Source organism: Physeter macrocephalus, chromosome 18 (genome assembly GCF_002837175.3).
Source record: "Physeter macrocephalus isolate SW-GA chromosome 18, ASM283717v5, whole genome shotgun sequence".
Classification (NCBI taxonomy): domain Eukaryota; kingdom Metazoa; phylum Chordata; class Mammalia; order Artiodactyla; family Physeteridae; genus Physeter; species Physeter macrocephalus.
In genome coordinates, this window is record NC_041231.1 from 29,885,703 (window position 1) to 29,907,312 (window position 21,610).

Genomic DNA, 21,610 nt, shown 5'->3' on the forward strand with positions numbered 1-21,610 from the left:
CCCAGCGGCCATGGCTCACGGGCCCAGCCGCTCCGCGGCACGTGGGATCTTCCCGGACCGGGGCACGAACCCGTGTCCCCTGCATCGGCAGGTGGACTCTCAACCACTGCGCCACCAGGGAAGCCCCCATTAAATCTTTTATCCATTAGATTTTGAGTGCCAACTACATGCCAGGCACTGAACCTAAGCCTGTGTACAGCAGGGCAAAGCACACACGTAGTTCCTGCCCTCACGAAGCTTCTACTGTACCCCTTCATGCTTATGAAGCATCAAATTACAGATTTTATATGATTGCAACAAGTTCTCTACAGGGAATGACAGGATGAGCTGACCAAGCTTCAGGGACTGAAGAGAGTGAGATTTAGTCGTTTAATCTGAAAGATAACCAAATGATAGGAGGGGGAGGGGGGAGGAGTATCCTGGTCAGAGGGAACCACATATGCAAAGGCCCTGAGGCAGGAAGGCATGTAACACATTGATGGACTGAAAACCAGGACAGCTGTTGTGCAGAAAATAAGGCAGAGAATGAGAGAGATGAAGTGGAAGAATGCCTGGACCAGACCTTCTTGGGAATTTAGGATTTTATCTTAAGTGTGGTGGGAAGCTGTTGAATGATTTTACATGGAGGAGTTAAGATTCGATTTGTGCTTTAAAAGATCAGTCTGTCTCTGTGTAGGTCCAGAAAGCACAGGTTTCTCTCCAGACCATAAGGGATTGATCCTGTTCCATGCCGCACAACTCTGATGGAATCTTTTGAGGTTACCACGAGCACTGGTGCCGGCACCCATCCTCCAATCACCCCAGTTTGGAAGCTTTTAAAATTTCAAATAAAGGAAGCCATTTCTGGTCGTTTTCTCCCTTTGTTGTCCTTCTTTAAACTGTGATTGAAGCTAGGCTCACGTATCTGAAAACCCCAGAGAAGAAAATGATTTCCATAGCAGCTGTAACCATGGGAAACCTTCAAAATAGCTCCTGTTCCTATATTCCACTCCACTCTATTTACTGGTTGGTTGGAAATGAGGGCTCGCATTTTGGTGTTCTTCTTTTTGACAAAATCCATGTAGATGAGAGTCTTTCTTTCACTTCCACATACATCTTATCATAGCTTGAGAATCAAAGGATGGCCTATTGGGGGTGAGGGAGAAAAGATGAAGCCACTAGGATACCTTCATTTGTTCACAAGCTAGAAGAACTCAAGTGGAATGTTGATGTAAGATGATGAGGTCAGTTTCTCTTCCTCTTGCTTCTTTTCTCCCAGGAAGCGTGATAGGACCAAGTACATCTTCCCTGAGAGCTATCACAAGCAAACCTTTTTTTTTTTTTTTTTTTTTCCTTTAGACGCTTGAAAGTGGTTTTCATCAGTTTCCCTTCCATTATATTCTCATGGGCTTTTGGTAGCAAGCCATCTCTTTGTCACTTCAGAGAGGTACTCGAAATTCTTCCAGAAACCCATGATTCCTGTTTGGAGAATTTCTTTCATAAAAATCGGGGCATGTTTTGGGCTGAATCTCTGGTCTGCTGCCTCTTTTTTTGGGTGGGTGGGCACAGGGTAGAAACGGGCTGGTCAGTGTTTCTCTTGATGAACTGATTTTAATGAAATGACGGCATGACAGTGAATCAGAAGTTATTGCTGTAAAAGTTAATAAGGAGACTGGAACATATGAGTATAGTGTTTGCTTCTGGACTTTGGCCAGGCCACTGGGAGAGGCTCAGGAGGAAAGCTGAGAAAGGAAATACGAAGTTCAGGCAAGTTCGTTATGTGCATTCTCATTTCCAAAATGTTTGAAAACCATGTCGAGAAATGCATTGCATAAGTTAAACCAGCTGCCGGCAACTTTTATGTTCATAGTTTTCCTGGGTCACCACAGATAACAGGGCAATTTCTCCAAGTTCTCAGCATGTACGATAGAAAACGGGGGTGGGGGGGGGATTTCCTTTATGCAACATTCTTATCCTAACAGGGAGGCTTCCTTTTACCTCTGGAACTCACTGTATGAAAAGAAATCATGACTATTGTTGGGGCTTATCATCTGTTGTTGGACTTTTGAGGTTTATGTTTTCAAACAAGGCACTCAGGACCTGGCAATCAGTTAGTCACAATCATGATGCAGGAATTTAAGAGATTTACCCTTGTTCAAGAGCTTGGCCTGGGCTGGCCTTCCAGAGTTTTCGTGTTGACATTCATGGGTCTTATTAGAGTACACTTGTAAAAATTAAATAAGATGATCTATGCAGCTGGCCTAGCATATGCTCCATAAATGTCAGTCCTCGTCTCTTATTAAACTTTTATAAGGGTGATCTTAAGAGAAGACAATTGGGTCTGTTTGACTGAATCACAATGAGGGTGGGCATATTGAGATCTTGTCAACATGGAGCGAGTGGCCTATCCTCCAATCAGAGGCCTGGAATGGTGACAGTGCCTTGAGTCTCTTGCTTGAAGTCGAGACTGGCTAGTCTGAAAGCAGTCTTTTTCTCAAAACAGTCTCTAGAGCGAAGAACTTGACAGCTCGCCTTGCTAGCGTGCTGTGGCCTCTTTCAGGCTGCCAAGATTGGTCGGTTACCACCTAAGATGCTGGTGCCCATGCTTAAGAAACTTACTACCAAAAGCTCCCCATTAACATGTTTTTCCTGTTAGGAAGTCATTAGGCATTAAATAGCAAGTGCAGTGCCTCTGTGTCCTTCAGACTATGATTTGGCTCACTGAAAATTTTTTCAGTATGTATCCATCTTTCAAGAATACTTTGAGAAATTTCTAGATGCAAAGCCTTTTTTCCTCAAAGACCCTATTGCTCAATTCTTGCTAAACAAATTTTACATACATAATCTCAGAGTAAACTACCTTTCGTTTCTTTGACTTGTAGAATCTTAGACCTGGGAAGCCTCTCTCGGAGAGTGCCTGGTATACCCAGGTGAGGAAACTGATCGACAGGGAGAGGAATTGACTCTTCTTACGCCAATGTATTTGGTGGCAGAGCCAAGGCCAGAATCTGGGTCTGATGTGTTGGTTTCCAAAGTAAGGTCTGTAAATACTGTGAAAATTTTAAAAATGGTTTTCTAGTATTTATCTAAAAATTACTAGTTATAAATATAAAACTTCTGTTTTGCAGTGGATAATTCATAACTGATAATCATGTTAATTGCATAAGTGTGTGTTGCTTAACTTGTTTTTGCTCTCAAACTAAGCCCTGATCTATGGAGATTGGCACATGGGGTGTGTGTGGGAGGAATATGGGGGTAAAGGAGGCTATGAGACCTTCCTCCTTTTAAAGTCTCTCTTTAACCAAAACTGATTTTGTGTTAAAGACATCTGATTCTAGAAGATCAGAAGATCGGTGTTTTAAATCTCTTTGTGCATGTTATTTGGGGGAGGTTTTGAATTTAGACAGAACGGGGCGCACTTCCTCGCACTTCCAGCACCTAAATTTGTGAGCAAATGCTAAAACTTGTGAAGCTCCCATTTCGCCCTCAGTATGATGAAGTTCATAATATTTCTTTCATGAAGTTCTTGTGAAGATCAAATGATGTATAGTATATGGAAAGCCTTTAACACAGTGTTTGGCAATAGCTAAAACTATGATTACCTTTAAGATCAGCAGCTGATTTCTACTCTTGGACTTGAGTCCTTGCTAACAAAGAAGGGCCCCTCAACTTCCCTGTCAGATGAACATGTTATTGAAAATGTCCGGCCTAATTATTTTCCCTTTTATTTTTTTGGCTAATCTCTTCGCCTGACTGAATCAAACTACTGTTACCAATAGGAAAAGATGTGTGTGTGTTGGGTGTGGCCTTTTTTTCCCTTGAAGTCTCCAGTGACCATATTCAGATGACTCTTCTGATGCTAGGCTGTTTATTTACCAGCGTCATGATAGACCCAGCATATCAACATATTTTGTTTCTAGCCCCTTCATTTATCCTTGGGAATCTGAGTCCCACAGCAGGGGCGCAAATGTTCCACTTAAAACTACATGACAATGAAAATAACAAGAAATCTTGCAGGGACAGTGCAGAGATGCAAAAGAGCTCATCCTTTCTCACACATGGAACTAATTGTGACATTCGTCCCAGGGCCCAGTTCCTGCACGAGGACCCCAGAGCCCACGCTGTAAAGATGTTTTGGAATCCCACCTCTGTCATTGCCCAGTTGGAGGGACTGCAATATCAGCTTGGAACTATGCAAAAATAATAAAGTTGAACATTCTTTCGGAAAGATGACCCATATGTTTAATGTATCGCAGTATGTGAACCAAAGTCAGGTTCGATTACAAGCCGCATAAAAGCTTCACGTAGGTTGTTTGTCCTTTTTTTTTTTTTCACTGTTTTCTCAGAATGTGGACTTACTAAGCTAGCTTCCCTGTATGGCACTGTTCTCCCACTCTGTGACCCAGAAAATGAGGAAGCTTTGAACCCCACATTCACTCCTCTAGGTTGTGGGGTACGGTTTTGTGAGTATCACCTCCTCAGACCAAAAGGACCATTAATTATAGCATTGGAGCTTATAGAACTCTATGGTTTTCCACCCTCTTTGGAAACCCCTTAAATCACATTTTCATTTTTGATTGGCTGGTTCTCAATACATAGATCTTAATATAAGTTCCTGTGGTTTTTCATTAATAGTCTTCAGTAGTATTTCCTTATTAAGTATTCATTATTAAGTGAAGTTCAACTTAAGTGCCATTAAAACAAGAGTGCTCCGTGAAAACATCACTGTGCTTCTCTCCATGAATGAGAATAATTTATATTTGCATTGCTCTTTACAGTTTTTTAAAACCCTTTTGCATAGATTATCTCATGATACCAGCATCCTGGGATTATTTCATTGTTTTTGTTTTTTATGATCACCATTTTCAGGTGCTGAAACCAAGGCTCAGAAGGGTGAAGCGGCTTGTTCCACATAGCTTGTGGGTGACAGAGCCAGGACGAGAATCCAGTTCTTACTGTGACACTGGACCCTTGCCTCTGCCCCAAGTGGCCTCTGCACAGTCTTGTTGAAGTTTATACTGACCAAGGCATCAACATGGGAGAATCGGGCATTTTTTTCCAAACACCTTCCATAGCCGTGTACTGTATACATGACTTAATTAAACCTCTCTACAGTCCTCTGAAATAAGTAGGAGATTTTACAGATGAGAAAAGGGCCTCAGAGAGCTTAAGTGTCTGGCGCAAAGTCCAAAGTTGTTAAGTTATAGAGTTCAGCTTTATTTCCGTAGCCTATGCTCCAGGCTGCCTTTCTATAGAACGGTTAAAACTGTGGGCTCTGCACTCTACTTGCTAAGGGTGGCAAGTCAGTAAAAGATTTGGAACAGCTGCAAGTGAATTTGTTAAAGTTGGAGCGTCTATAAAGATAATCTGCAAATATTTGAAAAATACGCAGTCCATTGAAGTTAAGCAGCCGAAGTAGCAGAATGTGGTGACCCATCTTGGTCCCAGATAATTTTTCTTTGCTTGAGCAGAAGAGTCTGCTTCCTTTTAGAACCAGGGAAAAGGAAAGGGGTCCAGAACTTAGGTAGAGAGTGAGATTAAGAGCCGTACTGTGCCTAATATTACCTCTTCCACTCAGCCCTAATGGCATAAAGTTATTCTTTTATACTGTAGGAAAATGTGAAATTTAGGTCCTCTATCAGTTAGCTATTGCCACAGTAATGATGTGTAACAAATAACCTCAGAATTCCAGTGGCATGCAACACTAAGCACTTTTTTTCCCTACCTGTGAGTTTTCTGGGTTTGCTGGAGTGGCTCTGCTCCTCCTGTCTTTCTTCCTCTTCCTGGGACCAGTGACCAACTCTGGCCCTTCTCCGCTCATGGCAGGGGCAGAGGTACAACAGAGAAAGCTGAAAAACACGAGCCCTCTTAAGGCTCAAGTTTGGAACTGGCACGGTGTCATTTCCACTCACTTGCCATTGGCCAAAACAAGTCATGTGACCAAGTCAAAAGTGAGGAGTGGGGAAATACACTCCATGATGAGCAAAAGTGTGGATGCAGGGAGAGGTGAAAGTTGGGGCTGATATTTCAACTGACTACGGGTTGCAATAGAACATGTTTTGGAATTGCTCCTTTTAAATCAGTGGCTTTACATTTTTGAATTTATGGGCCCTTTTTTGAACATAAGAAAAGTTCTGAACATGCTGTCCAGGAGAATACCAATACACACCTAATTTGGCTTTCAGTTTTCAGGAGATCTCTCAAGTTCAATCACAAGCTCCAAGTTCACATAAGTAAGTGTAGGGAGGCATTGCCCTGGGTGGTGCCCTCTTTCCTCCAGGTAAAGGAGTGAGAGAACTTGGTGCCTGCCCCTCCCAACTCCTCTGTAACACCTTCTGTTCTGCTGATCCCAGATGCTCAAACATTCATAAATGCAAACACTGAGTATTAGATAGGGTCTTTTCTCAGTTTTTCTAAATTAAAATAGCTTTATCAATCTTTTTTTTTTTTCTTCCCGGTATGCGGGCCTCTCACTGTTGTGGCCTCTCCCACTGCGGAGCACAGGCTCCGGACGCGCAGGCTCAGCGGCCATGGCTCACGGGCCCAGCCGCTCCGCGGCACGTGGGATCTTCCCGGACCGGGACACGAACCCGCGTCCCCTGCATCGGCAGGCGGACTCTCAACCACTGCACCACCAGGGAAGCCCTATCAATCTTTTTTGATTATGAAAATTTTCTCCAAAGGTAATGTGTGAACAAGTGTTCTGTGATAATATTTTCATTAATTCACAGAAGAAGGTGAAGAATGGGGGGTGAAGTATATTAAACTAAATTCAATCAATTTAAAGAATATTTCTCTTTTTTCCTGATGTTTCACTTTGATTTTTTTGTCTGTTTTTGTTTTTTGAGATGCTTGCTCAGTTAAGTTTCTTGTACTTCCAGCAAGCTGTTATTTTTTTAAACTTTTATTGAACTATAGTTGATTTACAATGTTGTGTTAGTTTCAGGTGTACAGCAAAATGATTCAGTTTTACATATATTCCTTTTCAGATTCTTTTCCCTTATAGGTTATTACAAAATGTTGTGCATAGTTCCCTGTGCTATAGAGTAGGACCTTATTGTTTATTTTATGTATAGTAGTGTGTATCTGTTAATCCCAAACTCCTAATTTATCCCTCCCTTACCTTTCCCCTTTCATAACCATAAATTTGTTTTCTATGTCTATGGGTCTATTTCTGTTTTGTATATAAGTTCATTTGTATCACGTCTTTTTAAGATTCCACATATATGCAATGTCATATGCTATTTGTCTTTGTCTGGCTTGCTTCACTTAGAATGATAATCTCTAGGTCCATCCGTGCTGCTGCAAATGGCATTGTTTCATTCTTTATTATGACTGAGTAATATTCCATTGTACAATATATGTATACCACACCTTCTTTATCCACTCATCTGTCGATGGACATTTTAGGTTGTCTTGGCTGTTGTAAATAGTGCTGCAGTGAACATTGGGGTGCATGTATCTTTTCAAATTATGGTTTTCTCCAGACATATGCCCAGGAGTGGGATTGCAGGATCATATGGTAACTCTATTTTTAGTTTTTTAAGGAACCTCCATACTGTTCTCCATGTGGCTATACCAGTTTACATTTCCACAAACAGTGTAAGAGGGCTGTCGTTTCTCCATACCCTCTCCAGCATTTATTATTTGTAGACTTTTTTTTTTTTTTTTTTTTTGCCGAATCATGTGGCACGCGGGATCTTAGTTCCCTGACCAGGGATCAAACCCACACCCCCTGCAGTGGAAGTATGGAATCTTAACCACTGGACCACCAGGGAAGTCCCTATTATTTGTAGATTTTTGATAATGGCCACTCTGACAGATGTGAGGTGATACCTCATTGTAGTTTTGATGTATATTTCTCTAATAATTAGTGATGTTAAGCATCTTTTCCTGTGCCTTTGGCCCTCTGTGTATGTCTTCTTTGGGCAAATGTCTATTTAGATCTTCTGCCCATTTTTGATTGGGTTGTTTGTTTTTTTTATATTGAGCTGTATGAGCTGTTTGTGTATTTTGGAGATTAATCCCATGTTAGTCGCAATTTTTGCAAATATTTTTCTCCCAATCCGTAGGTTGTCTTTTTGTTTATGGTTTCTTTTGCTGTGCAAAAACTTTTAAGTTTATTAGGTCCCATTTGTTTATTTTTGTTTTTATTTCCATTACTCTAGGAGATGGATCCAAAAACATGTTGTTGCAATTTATGTCAAAGAGTGTTCTGCCTATGTTTTCCTCTTGGGGTTTTATGGTATCTGGTCTTAAATTTAGATCTTTAATCCATTTTGAGTTTATCTTTGTGTGTGGTGTTGGTGAGTATTCTAATTTCATTCATTTACATGTAGCTGTCCAGTTTTCCCCGCATCACTTATTGAAGAGACTGTCTTTTCTCCATTGTATATTCTTGCCTCCTTTGTCGTAGATTAAGCGACCATAGGTACGTGGGTTTATTTTTGGGCTTTCTCTCATGCTCCACTGATCTATATTTCTGTTTTTGTGCTAGTACCATATGTTTTGATTACTATCGCTTTGTAGTATCGTCTGAAGTCAGGGAGCCTGTTTCTTCCAGATCCGTTTTCTTTCTCAAGGTTGCTTTGGCTATTCGGTGTCTTTTGTGTTTCCATACACATTTTTAAATTTTTTATTCTAGTTCTGTGAAAAATGCCAGTGTTAAGTTGATAGGGATTGCATTGAATCTGTAGATTGCCTTGGGTAGTGTAGTCGTTTTGACAGTATTGGTTCTTCTAATCCAAGAACATGGTATATGTCTCCATCTGTTTGTGTCATCTTCGATTTCTTTCATCAGTGTCTTATAGTTTGTGGAGTACACGTCTTTTTCCTCCTTGGGTAGGTTTATTCCTAGGCATTCTATTCTTTTTGATGCGATGATAAGTGGGATTGTTTCCTTAATTTCTCTTTCTGATCTTTCTTTGTTAGGGTATAGGAATGCAAGAGATTTCTGTGTATTAATTTTGTATACTGCAACTTTACCAAATTCTTTGATGAGCTCTAGTAGTTTTCTGGTAGCACCCTTAGTATTTTCTATGTATAGTATCATGTCATCTGCAAACAGTGATGGTTTTACTTTTTCTTTTCCAATTTGGTTTCCTTTTACTACTTTTTCTTCTCTGATTGCCATGGCTAGGACTTCTAAAACTATGTTGAATGAAAGTGGTGAGAGTGAACATCCTTGTCTTGTTCCTGGTCTTAGAGGAAATGCTTTCAGCTTCTCGCCACTGAGTATGATGTTAGCTCTGGGTTTGTCATATATGGCCTTTATTATGTTGAGGTGTGTTCCCTCTGTGTCCACTTTTTGGAAAGTTTTTGTCATAAATGGATGTTGAATTTTATGAAAAACTTTTTTTGCATCTATTGAGATCATATGGTTTTTATTCTTCAGTTTGTTAATGTGGGTATCACACTGATTGATTTGCGTATATTGAAAAATCCTTGCATCCCTGGGATACATCCCACTTGATCATGGTGTAGGATCCTTTTAATGTATTGTTTGCTGGTATTTTGTTGAGGATTTTGCATCTATGTTCATCAGTAATATTGACCTGTAATTTTCTTTTTTTGTGGTATCATTGGTTTTGGTATCAGGGTGATGGTGGCCTCATAGAATGAGATCGGAAATGTTCTGTTCTCTGCAATTTTTGGAATAGTTTGAGGATAGGTGTTAACTCTTATTCAAAAGTTTGGTAGAATTCTTGCCTCTTTGATTTTTAGATTTGTTTTAAATGATTCCCCTTTTAAGGAAGTCATGGTGATATTAAACACAAGTATCCCCTGCTTCATGATACTTCTCTTTATGCCACTTTGTTTTTATGAAAGACCTACATTAGTACCTGTTTTCACTAACTGAAAGAAATCCAAAGTTTTTTTTTGCGTTTACGAAAAAGAAAATTGCTTCTTCACCTTACACCATTTCAGCTTATGAAAGATTTCATAGGAACACTCTACTCTCAGATAGCTGAGGAAACCTGTAGTAGTTTTTATAAATGTCTTTAAACCCTGTGTAGTTGCCCAGAATTATTTTGGGTATTTTTTTCTGGTCTGTGACATCTCAGACTCTGAGAAATAGTGATGTGGACCAACTGCCCATCTGAAGCTGAAATCTTGAGATGTCTCCCCGTCCCTAGGGACTCATCCAGACTCTGTTGGATTACCTCCAGAGATGGAAAGTCACCATCATTGGTCAGCTATGACCACTGGATCATCCTTCCTTATGTCAGTGTAAAATCCTTTTCCCGGTCATGATAGGAGACATCCAATCAGCACAGTGATCTTTAGTTTCCAAGCATTTTAAGTATAGAAAGAGGAACAGGCTTACCTTCCATCTGCCTATTGCTGGTTCGTTAAACTCACTAATCTGGAATTTTGTAATAATTTGCTGTCCATCTGAAACATAGGGATGCTTCAGAAGTTAACTAGCCTTTATTTTAATTTTGGGCCCTCTCTGGACCCAAGGTTGAGTAATCAGGGATGTGAGTGTATCATTTTGTAGCAGCATCCTCTCCCCATCCCCCAATTCCAGCCTTTCTCCTAGAATTCTTCGTTTGGCTGAGAGCCCTGTAGGTTGCTCTTTCCATTTTGGCGGAGTCAGAAGTTGAAGAAGTCAGTGTCCTCCACTCTCACAGGACCTTCAGGATCGCTGGACTTCAGCCCCCCTGCCAGACCCGGGATCTCCAAAAGACCGACATTAGTGCACTAATGAAAATGCACAGCAGAGGGCAGTCTCATGCATAATCAAGGCTGCCTTTGTGGTGATGTCTATTAAATTGAAAAACCCATAGAAAAGTTTCTTTAATTAGGCTGGCTTCATAAAGGAGAGAAAAATCCCTTGTTCTCCTAGAGGCCATCTTTTATGTGCAGGAAGGCTGATTTTCTTGAAGGGGTGCTTTCCCTTTTCCCCTTACCCCATCCCCTCACAGCGTTGGGTCTGATCTGTGAAGTTCAACGACAGAAGGGGGTTAATTTTAGAGTAGCCTTTCTGGGTTTTGTTTATTTGTTTTTGTTTTGTTATTTTTTTAAAAATCAAATATACAAAGTGGTAGGGACATTTGAACACAGGGCAGCCAGCCTTGCTGATTTATCGGACTATCTTAACAGCCCCCCTGCTCAAAGGATTAGCCTGGAGAGGATTATTAATGCCAAACATGTGTTTTTCTTTCATGTGCCAGGCACTCACTCTGCTGAGTCTGTCTTATGCAGTATTTCATTTAATAGTCACAGAACCCCATAAGGCAGATAGGTTTGTTATTGCCATTTTCTGGGTAGGGAGATGGAGACGCTGAGTTGCAGGGAATTGCTGGGTGACCTTGAGCAAGTCACTGGATTCCTCCGGGCTTTACCGTGCTCTTCTCTGAAACAAAGGCATTAGAGTAAATAGCTTCCAAGAGCCCTATTTCCTCTATGTTCCAGACAAAAATCAAATCAAAAGCACTGAAGCAAGACTTATCATGAAAATGGGAAATCTTTATTGTGCGGGGGCAGGGGTGTTAGTGTAATTGACAAGGAACTAGGGCTGTGCTTTTGCCATTTGTATAAAATTTCCTGAGCTGAGCCTGTGGCGCGTTGGGATCCCAGCATCGGTTTAGTTTAACAGCCATAAATGTTGAAATGCTGAGCCTGGTCCAATTTTAGCAATAACCTGCCTTAGTTCCTGGGTAATGTTAAAATGGGAACTGCATGAGAGGTTCTGAAAGCTTGGCCACTTAGCATCTGCTTTGGCTCCTCCATGAAATGCAGAAGCAAAGTGTTAGCATATTGAATTATGCAAAAGAGGTGACTCTCATTTTATTTTTTCTGACAAAAATTTAGCAAAAAAAACCTGACTTGCCCTTCTTCCTAAAAAAAATTATCGAAAAGGAAACAGATAGAACTTTCAGTGGCCGATCTTCTTAGATGGAAGTTTCATTCTCTGAAGCATCAGCCAACTGCCAGAAGTCTTACTCTGAGTCTGTTCTAATGGTTTTATATTCTTTCATATCTCTGAGTTAGTTTCATACCTAACCTCTAACCAGGCCCTGGGTGCTGGGTGCTACTTAGGAGGGGTGGGGTGGAGATAAGAGAGAAAGAGTCACACTAAGTGGTTCTTAAGTAAGAGTGGGTATACCTTGGTTGCATCTGAACTGGGCTATGCACGTTACAAAAGGCAGGAGTGATTCATATAATGTTTTCGGGGTGGGTTACAAATCGTTTGACTAGAAGGAATCATTTTAAAGAGAGAAAAAACTTATAGGTACCAGTGAGATGCTTTTTATTGGTGGATATATTAAGCTTTACTGTAAGAAACTGGCAGGGAAGGTCTGGGCTGGGAAAAAATAAATTCAGGAGTTATCAGCATCTTGATGGTATTTAAATCTGTGATTGAGATCAGTTAAGGAGAGAATGGATGTAGTGCAGAGGGCTTACCCAAGGTTTGAGGCTTTGCAGTGTTTAGAGGATTTATAAGGGAAGAGAAGTCAGTGAAGGAATTAGAGAAGGGGAAAATGTGTCCTTAGATAAATATTCTATTAGCGGAGTTAAACACACACACGTGGGTGCACACATATGTACAGAAGCACTGCTAAAAGTCCTGGTTCCAGCTTTTTACAAGTGAATTCTCCCCTCCCAAATAACCTTGCCTGGCCAAGATGCTCTTTTGTCAGAGGAAACAGCAGGAGCTGCTAAGCTGAGGTGATGATTCATAATCTGTTAATGGTTTCCCCCTGTGGCTTTTTTTTTATTCTCACAACCCTCTACCCCCTTTTAGTGGAGTTTTCCATGTGCTAGAAAAATCTATCTCTGGAAAATATCCAGGATTCTCAAACCTTCTGGACTTTTCTTGACTCATGGAACCTGAGAACTTCTAGGCCAATACAGAATCAGTGAGTGTTAAACTGTGCATGAAATTTGGTTAACGCCACTGCATACATACTTGTGATGGTTGATCTTATGTGTCAACTGGATGGGGCCATGGGGTGCCCAGAAAGTTGGCTAAACATTATTCTGGGTGTTTCTGCAAGGATGTTTTTGGATGAGGTTAACATTTTTTTTTTTTTTGCGGTACGCGGGCCTCTCACCGTTGTGGCCTCTCCCATTGCGGAGCACAGGCTCCAGACATGCAGGCTCAGTGGCCACGGCCCACGGGCCCAGCCGCTCTGCGGCATGTGGGATCTTCCCGGACTGGGGCACGAACCCATGTCCCCTGGGTCGGCAGGCGGACTCTCAACCACTGCGCCATCAGGGAAGCCCGAGAGATTAACATTTAAATCAGACTTGAATAAAGCAGATTGCTCTCCCTAATGTGGGTGGGCCTCATCTAATCAGCTGAAGGCCTGTAGAGAACAAAAAGACCAATCCTTCCTTAAGTAAGAGAGAATGCTCCAGCTGACTACCTTCAGATTGCATCTGCAACATCAGCTCAGCTCTTTCTGCCTGACAGCCTTCAAACTGGAACATGGGCCCTCCCTGGGTCCTGCTTCACTGGTCCACCCTGCAGATTTTGAACAACTCAGCTTCCATAATTGTGTGAGACAGTTCCTTATTATGTAGACATACTTCATTTTACTGTGCTTCTCAGATATTACTTTTTTCACAAATTGAAGGTTTGTGGCAGCCCTGTGTTGAGCAAGTCTGTTGGGGCCATTTTTCCAACAGGATTGGCTCACTTTATGTCTGTGTGTCATATTTTGGTAAGTCTCCGAATATTTCAAACCCTCCACCAGCAAAAAGAGTATAACTGGGGGAAGGCTCAGAGGATGGTTAGCATTTTAGCAACTAAATATTCTTTAATTAAGGTATGTACAATTTTTTTAGACATAATGCTTTTGCACACTTAATAGACTACAGGATGATGTAAACATAACTTTTATTATGCACTGGGAAACCAAACAATCTGTGCCACTCACTTTGTTGTGATATTCACTTTATTGCAGTGGTCTGGAACTGAACCTGCAGTATCCCTGAGTTATGCCTGTAATCAATCAATCTCTCTCTTTCTCCCCCTCCATCCCCCACCTTTCCTTCTCCCCCACCCACCTCTCTGTATATATTCCTATTGGTCTGTTTCTAATACAGTTACCACTACTTACCACTATTTTAATGCTTTATAAAAATATATTTATTTATTTATTTTGGCTGCGCCAGATCTTCCTTGCAGCACACAGAATCTTCCTCGCGGCACGCGGACTCTCAGTTGCGACCTGCAGGTTCTTAGTTGCGGCAAGCATGCGGGATCTAGTTCCCTGACCAGGGATTCAACCCGGGCCCCCTGCATTGGGAGTGTGAAGTCTTACCCACTGGACCACCAGGGAAGTCCCTGCCACCATTCTATATCTGTCTCTTTATCCACATGAACTTCAAAGGCCTAGCCAGGTACGATCTGACTGTTGTACTGTGGGAGGTCCCCATTTGTTCTGGGACAGCACGAACAAGGGTGGAGGTCTTAGCACTGTCTACCTCCAGTGAAGGTTTATTACACAGACCCTCATGCTGGGACCGCTGCCATTATTAGGTGGTTATAGGATGCTTATTGGCCAGGAAGGGCTGTTTTCACCCCATTGTATTAATTATTTGAGCTCTGCCCAGCACAGCAATTTGCTGACAAGCAGCCTTCTTGGATTCTTCTACATGCCTTGCAGATTGCTTTCTGGAATTAGTGAACAGAAAGAAAGAGAATGAAACACTAATATTCGGACTTCCTTTACTTTAGCAAGTGTACATTCAGTGGAGGAGAAGGTACCCTAAAGCATTTTTTAAGCAATATATGCTCTTTGTTTTGGAAGCCATCTTCTCATACAGTAGCTCGTTTAAACATCACAGGAATCCATAGAGGGTGCAAAACCAAGTGTTTCTCAGGATTGAAATTTAGTCATTAGGTACCAGAATAGCTGGACTGTGGTTACACTGTTGGTTGACATTGGCACCAAACCAGTATGGTGGTGAAGGAGGCCAGGAGTGGTGCCAGGTTCTGGGGGCAGCTGAATGGACCAAGGTGGGACCCTTGCGGCACCTGCTGCAGCACTGGCCAGGCTTCAGAGAAGGAGGCAGGGGTGGGTACTGGTGGCATTGTCAGCAGAGGCCAAGTTCAAGGTCTCTAGGTCCAGGGTATGTGGGAAGAGCTGACACCCATTCACTGGCCAGGATGAACCAGCAGCATCTGGGCCTCCCTCTGGCTACAACAAGGTGCTGGGAGCCAACAAGGGGCCCTCATGACTATTACTGTCATGAGAATGTCCTTGAAAGACCTTAATGTGGCTCCCTGTGTCATCGATGGATCAGATGCAGGCACTGTTTACTTCTGGCGAGTGCATCGAACAAAAGAGTGTGCCAGCAAACCTGAAAATCAACAAATGATTTGGAAAATTTTAGAACAATTTGAAACACAATACGTGGTACAGCCTATATTATTTAGCAATTTCTGACCAGCCGTTCACTTTTATGCACACATATGTTATGGAGAGAACAAAAGGAGATGCAGTTTGGAATTTCGGTGTGTATTCTTATATCAATTTAGAGTAAGTTTAGTATTTTGAATATAATCACAGAATAGTCTCACTTTACAGGAAAGGAACCAAGCTAAGTGCTGGGCTTTTTCCCCTTCCCCTCTGCTCCTTGGAGCTTTATTGATTTCCCCCCTGCACAGTCTAGATTCAGAGATTGGCAGTAGCCAATCAGACCTTGCATATTGTGTCTTATCCTATGTTCTTCCTAGAAACTGTCTTAGTTAATATACGAATGGAAGAAACACTAAATTAGACTAGCCAGGCATTGAGTAAAATGTAGGCGTTTTTAGACGGAATAGTCTTCCTGTCAGGAACAAAAGAAGATTCAGAAGCTCTGAGGGTTATTTATAAATCGGGCATATGACAAGGCCATCGAGGCTCACCTGAATAAAGAGAGGGATGGTACACGGTAGTGGTAAAAAATGTGATCTATGGGACCACACAGACCTGGGATGAAGTCCTGGCTTTTCCTTTTACTCTTTGTGGACTCTTAGCCCAGTTGTGAAACTGCTGGCCTCAGTTTCCACATCTGTAAAATAGGCATCCTCATAATATCTATTGCATGGTTTATTCTAAAAATTAAGAAGAATAATTCATAGAAAGTGCTTAACAGAGAGCCCAAGACATAGTAATCGCTGAATGAGTGTTCGCCATTATTGCAATTACTGTTGTTCTAGGCAGTAAATAATACACATGGTTCTAGGTCTGCCAGAAACATCCAACCTTTGTTCAGAGTGCTTTGGTATCTCTATTTGTTGGTGACTATCCCTCGTGGTTTTCAGAACAGTTTATCAGTAGTCTCCCAGGTGATTCATGAATTACCTGGCATACACCGTCAAAAATGTCTGCACAATGTCCAGCTTTTGCCATTTGGACCCCTCTTCCCAGGATGTGTTTCTCACTTGGGGCTCAGAAAATGTTACTCCTGCCTGTCTGAGCGACCAGGACCAGTGTGGTCATTGATTACATCAGTGGTTCTAAGTCTTCCTCCGTCTTACCTCCCTGCTTTTTGTGGTGCTCTCCTCCTCACACCCTGCGCTCAGCCGTGGGACTGCTTTGGCCAGTGGGGTGTCAGGAGCCCTGGAACAAACAGAGGCTTAAAAAAGTGCAAGCGTGTTTTTGCTCTTGCTTTTCTCTGTCGTCTTCCCGAGAAAGATGCACCTGCTTGGCCTCCTGGTCCAGGAAACGAATGAGAAGCACGTAAAGTAGAGTGGGGTAGACCAGACACACTCGTCCTAAATCAGCCACCGCCCAGATGCACCAGGGAGCCCAGTTTAGGTTGGCTTCCACAGACGCCTGGGGAAGAGATGCCAGTAGATAACTGATACGCCCGGGCAGGGAGGAAACGCTCTTTTCTGGTGGTCGATTTTTCCATGAGGAAAAATGTTGGGATTTTTGTCTTTTTAAATTTTTATGTTCCACATAGACTTGCTCTTAGAAAGAGAGAGTCGCTGCAAGCTGACACGTCCTCAGGAGTGCCAAGCAGATTTTCAGCTCATGGCAGGATGTCGTTATTTAACGTCTGTTGGGAAATAAAACCTGTGTACTCATTTGAAGCTGCTTGTAAGTGCCACGAACAATCATCTGTACAAATGAGGAAGGGGGAGGGAAGGGGTCTTTGTTTCCTTGCCGCGTTCTGCTGATAAGTACTCGGAATAATGAGACCCCAGTCCTCGGATCACCGCTGTGCGAGACCTCAGAGGTCATGGTGGCTGGTGCGGGGGATGCTCCTGGGGCTCCATTGCCAGGGACTCTGGCAGGGGCAGACACTCAAGACCACCAGGATCCACCTTCCTCTGATGCCTCTTCCCTGAGCTGTTGAGGAACCCAGGCATTCCACTGTGATCGCACTTCGCTCGTTATATCCTGGAGGCCTGTTTGGGAGGGAAAAGGGGTTCTCCCGCCAGCCCGTGATTCTTCTGAGGGCAGCAAGTGGGCCCTCTTCTTTTTGTTGATGAACTGTCTGGCATGTAGTAGGACCCCAGGAGTGAATGAATAAATGATTGAATGAATGAATGAATGAATGAATGGTGTACCATTAAGTATTTACAAGGTGCTGAATTTTTTCCTTGATGGACGTCTCTACTTCAGAGACTGCAAAAAGAGAAAGAAGGCATATATGATACCGGATAAGTTACGTTATCTTTTGAGGGAGGCTTCAGTTTTCACATGTGTAGAGGGCAATTAAAAAAAAAAAACAACCTGCTTCGGGATGAGAATTATTCGATTAAACCTAAAGGATTTAGCATGGCACCTGGCATACTGTCCACAGCTAGTAGTATGTGAGTGATGGTGGTCATGCTGATGCTGAAATGTATACTTGAATAGTATAAATTATACTTGCAGGCATACGTCTCCGAAAGAGAATCTGTATGAAAATACTTGAATGGCGAGTTTATGAGAAAGTTGCAGTCCCCGTGGAAGTCGAGGCCGGGACACAGCTAAGTAACCAGAGTACCGCTGCCGCGGGGAAAGGCTGAGGGCCGTACAAAGGCACAGCATGGGCAGAGCAGAGAAGGTCTAAGGCGGGGCTCTAAGGAGAAGGTGGCTTTTGGAGGATGGGTGAGATGTTGACAGTGTTAGTTTATGTGACAGAGACTTTGGGTCTTTAAGGAATTCTGAGAAGGTACAGATCTGTCTGGGTGTGTGGTTCTGGAAGAGGCTGGCGAGGAAAGTGTCCCTTCCTTTGGGCTTTGCACAAAAAAAGGTCGGAATTTACTTGGGAATGAATATGGAGGAGAAAGCCTTACTTTATTTCTTGGACCTGTTAAAATTTTACTCCTATATTTGGCATATATAAATTGTGTTGCAGAGGAAGCTCCTTCTCCGGCTTTCTCTTCCCAGTCCTACCTTTGTTTCTTCCATGTCTTTTCACTATTCATAAAAGGTCATAAACTGTAGATTTGAACACATCTGGGCTCTAATTTCAGATGCTGCTGCTTATTTATAGCGTGGTTTTAGGAAAGGTGTGTTGCTTTCTGGGTCTTGATTTTCTTTTTTTAAAATTTATTTTATTGAAGTATAGTTGATTTATAATGTGTTAATTTCTGCTGTACAGTAAAGTGATTCAGTTATACATATATATACACATTCTTATTCTATTATGGTTTATCACAAGATATTGACTATAGTTCCCTGTGCTATACAGTAGGATCTTGTTGTTGATCCATTCTGTATATAATAGTTTGTATCTGCTGATCCCAAACTCCCAATCCATCCCTCCCCCACGCCCCCTCCGCCTTGGCAACAAGTCTGTTCTCTATGTCTGTGAGTTGGTGTCTGTTTCATGGATAAGCTCATTTGTGACATATTTTAGATTCCACATATAATTGATACCATATGGTATTTGTCTTTCTGTGGGTCTTGATTTTCTCATCCGTAAAATGGGAAAATAATTCCTACTTCAGAAGGTTCATGAAAAGGTCACTTAAGGTAATAATATGCTAAGGGTTCTTAAATGATGGTGACCACCATCATTCAGTTTTTATTCCTTCGGCCATTGAAGTGCAAAGGACTCTTTTCACCCTCCCTCAGACCCTAATGATAAACCAGGTTAGACCCCAAAGTTCTAAGTGATGCAGCATTACCTTATGGCCCAGCAACCTCACTCTTTAGCTGAGGGGGTCTTCCCATGGCTACCATCATGTACCATGTGAAAGCCTTATAGAAATCTCCTTTGAGCGTGTTATTTCCCTGAGCCCTCGCCTACGACTGTCAAGTAGCTCCACACTTTACATCTTGCCTTTCACCAAGTGGTGACCGTCCACAGAGCTGATACCCAGCACTCAAGAGAAGGGCCTGGCCCCTTCATTCATGCCAACCTCTAGTTCGATTGGCTGGTACTGGTGACTCAGTATTTTGATGATCACTCCTGGACGCCATCTTTACAGGCATGGGTTTGCAGGACAAATTATTAGGAGGTGACTTACCAATGCTTGTCCATGAGGACTATAATTTAGAGACTGGCAACACCAGGACGGTGAACAGATGGCGGAGATGTACAGATACAGGTAACAGAGTGAGGGAATTGGGGACAGTGTCACTTCAAATGGCCACTTTCTAGAAAAATAAGGTTCATTAGTGAATCTGTGTTTCTCTACTTGGGAGCTCTAGGCATCTTGGGTCGATTATTCATGGTGTAGGACTGAATTACCCATACAGCATCCTTGTCCTTCACCTACTAAATGCACATAGCACCAGAAATGCCCCCACCCATTGCTGGATGTCCTGGTGGGAGGGTGGTAGTGGAGAGTACAGCGATCATGTCCCTGCTGGAGACCCACGATGTGATTAGCCAAACAGAAACATTAACAGTGTTTTATAAGCACATTGCAGAGTCAGATTTAAAGTAGAAAAGCCTTCTTAATAAAAATAATCAATGAACATCTAGCTTGGGACTCAACGTACTCAACGTAATCCTTGCCTTTCTTTAAGCCTGACGGGTAGCACCCCTGAACTATTTCCTGTAGCTTAGACCCAGCAATTCCACTGGGCCAGGGACTGTGCTAGAAGCACAGTGAGGAATAAGATGCAATTCTTGCCCTTTAAAAGCTAACATTTGTAGACCTACCAGGGTGTAGAAACACCTCTGGCTTCAAAGCATCAGGCAGCAGAAGCCTGGGCAGGGAATTCCCCTTCCATCTTGCTCTAGAAGGAGTAGACCTTTATCTCATTTACCTGGGATCTTGTAAACCAGTATTTACCCCTTTAGGACCCAGATGATGGGTTTAACTTCTTTTCACACTTAGAATAAAGTAGAGAAATGTCATGTAAACAGAAAAGATATTCACAATGTTTAATAAAGGCTATGGCACAGATAGCCAGACTTCACAACCAGTACTGGCCATAGCATTGGAAGTGGGCCTTTGGGCCCTCCCTCTGGTGCTATGAATTAACCCTTTGTTGTTGGTTGGGCTGCCTCAGGGAAGTTGCTGGAGAAGTGGCTATTTGCCAAGTATTTCAATATTTTAACAATAGGTATGGTGGTTCGTGCTTACTACCCAGAGGCAGCCTTATGTGTCAGTCCTTGTGACCCTCCTTTTCCAGGCAGGAGAAGACTGCCCAGGTCACCAAATTCTAAGCCCCCGTGCCAGGTCTCCCCTCCCCCCATGTACCTTCCCATTTTCTCCAGGTCAATTATGTGTCCTCATTAAGCACTGTTACTGGCACACAGGTTGGACCTAACTGCTTTTAGAAAAAGTATATCCATTTACCCCAAGACAAACCTTGTAAACACATTTAATAAGGATGTAATAAGTTTTGAAGCCAAAACATAAGGTGGTTTTTTTTTCCCTCCATTAAGTACCAGTTACGCTCTTTCTGCTTTTATACAACTACAAGCTCATGTGGTATCTTTTTAAAGGTGGTTCCACTCTCCTTTGAACCAGATCACTCACACGGGGCTGGCTCTCTGGGAATCTCCTCCCGGCCCTGACGCTTAGTATTTTTGTTTTTGTGGTTTCAAGACAAACCTCTGACATTTGTCTGACGTAGCGTTCTGTGGTCATGGACATACGTGCGCAGAGCTTACTGAAGTTGATTGACATCCTCGTTTTACAAATTGCTACCTCTGGGGATTTTCCTTTGGTTTTCTTTCAAAATTACTTTTTGGTCTTGAGAACCTGGCAGCCTCAGATGTCTGCTGGCTTTTGTGTGTCTAATATTATAATTGCTTTGATATCTGTTCTTGTTACCTACAACTTGGTAAGAATGTTTTTGCGCAGTGCTCTGTGTTTGCACAAAGGATGCTATACATGTATAAATGTGTTTGATTTCTGTTCACTGGTTTATTTTAAGATGGCTTTTGAGTACAACATGGTGGAAATGGATGCCTTTGAATCCGTTTGATAATCATCAACAACGCAAATAAGAACATGAAAAGGGGTATTTATCCCAGTCATAACCCCTAAAGAGGTATTAGTATTTGAAAGAAAAATGTGTCTGAGACAACAGAACAGCAAAATGGACTGTTTAGCAAACATTTGTTGAGTTGTAAGTCATTCAGTCATCTTTGTTCATGGCTTTAGGTGAAAAAACCTAATTTGTCAACTGCCTTACGGAGGAAGCGAAATTTGTGCCTGTAAGACTTGGTAATTTTAGTCAAATCAGATCTTTATTGACTTGGAGGGTTGAAACTCTGCCCAGGA

General features: G+C 42.2%; 1 protein-coding gene across 3 annotated transcripts in view; it reads left to right on the top strand.

The window, feature by feature from the left end:
- Positions 1-21,610, top strand: part of PRICKLE2 (prickle planar cell polarity protein 2) — a 343,425-nt gene that overhangs the window by 29,263 nt on the left and 292,552 nt on the right. The gene's annotated exons all lie outside the window — the stretch shown is intronic.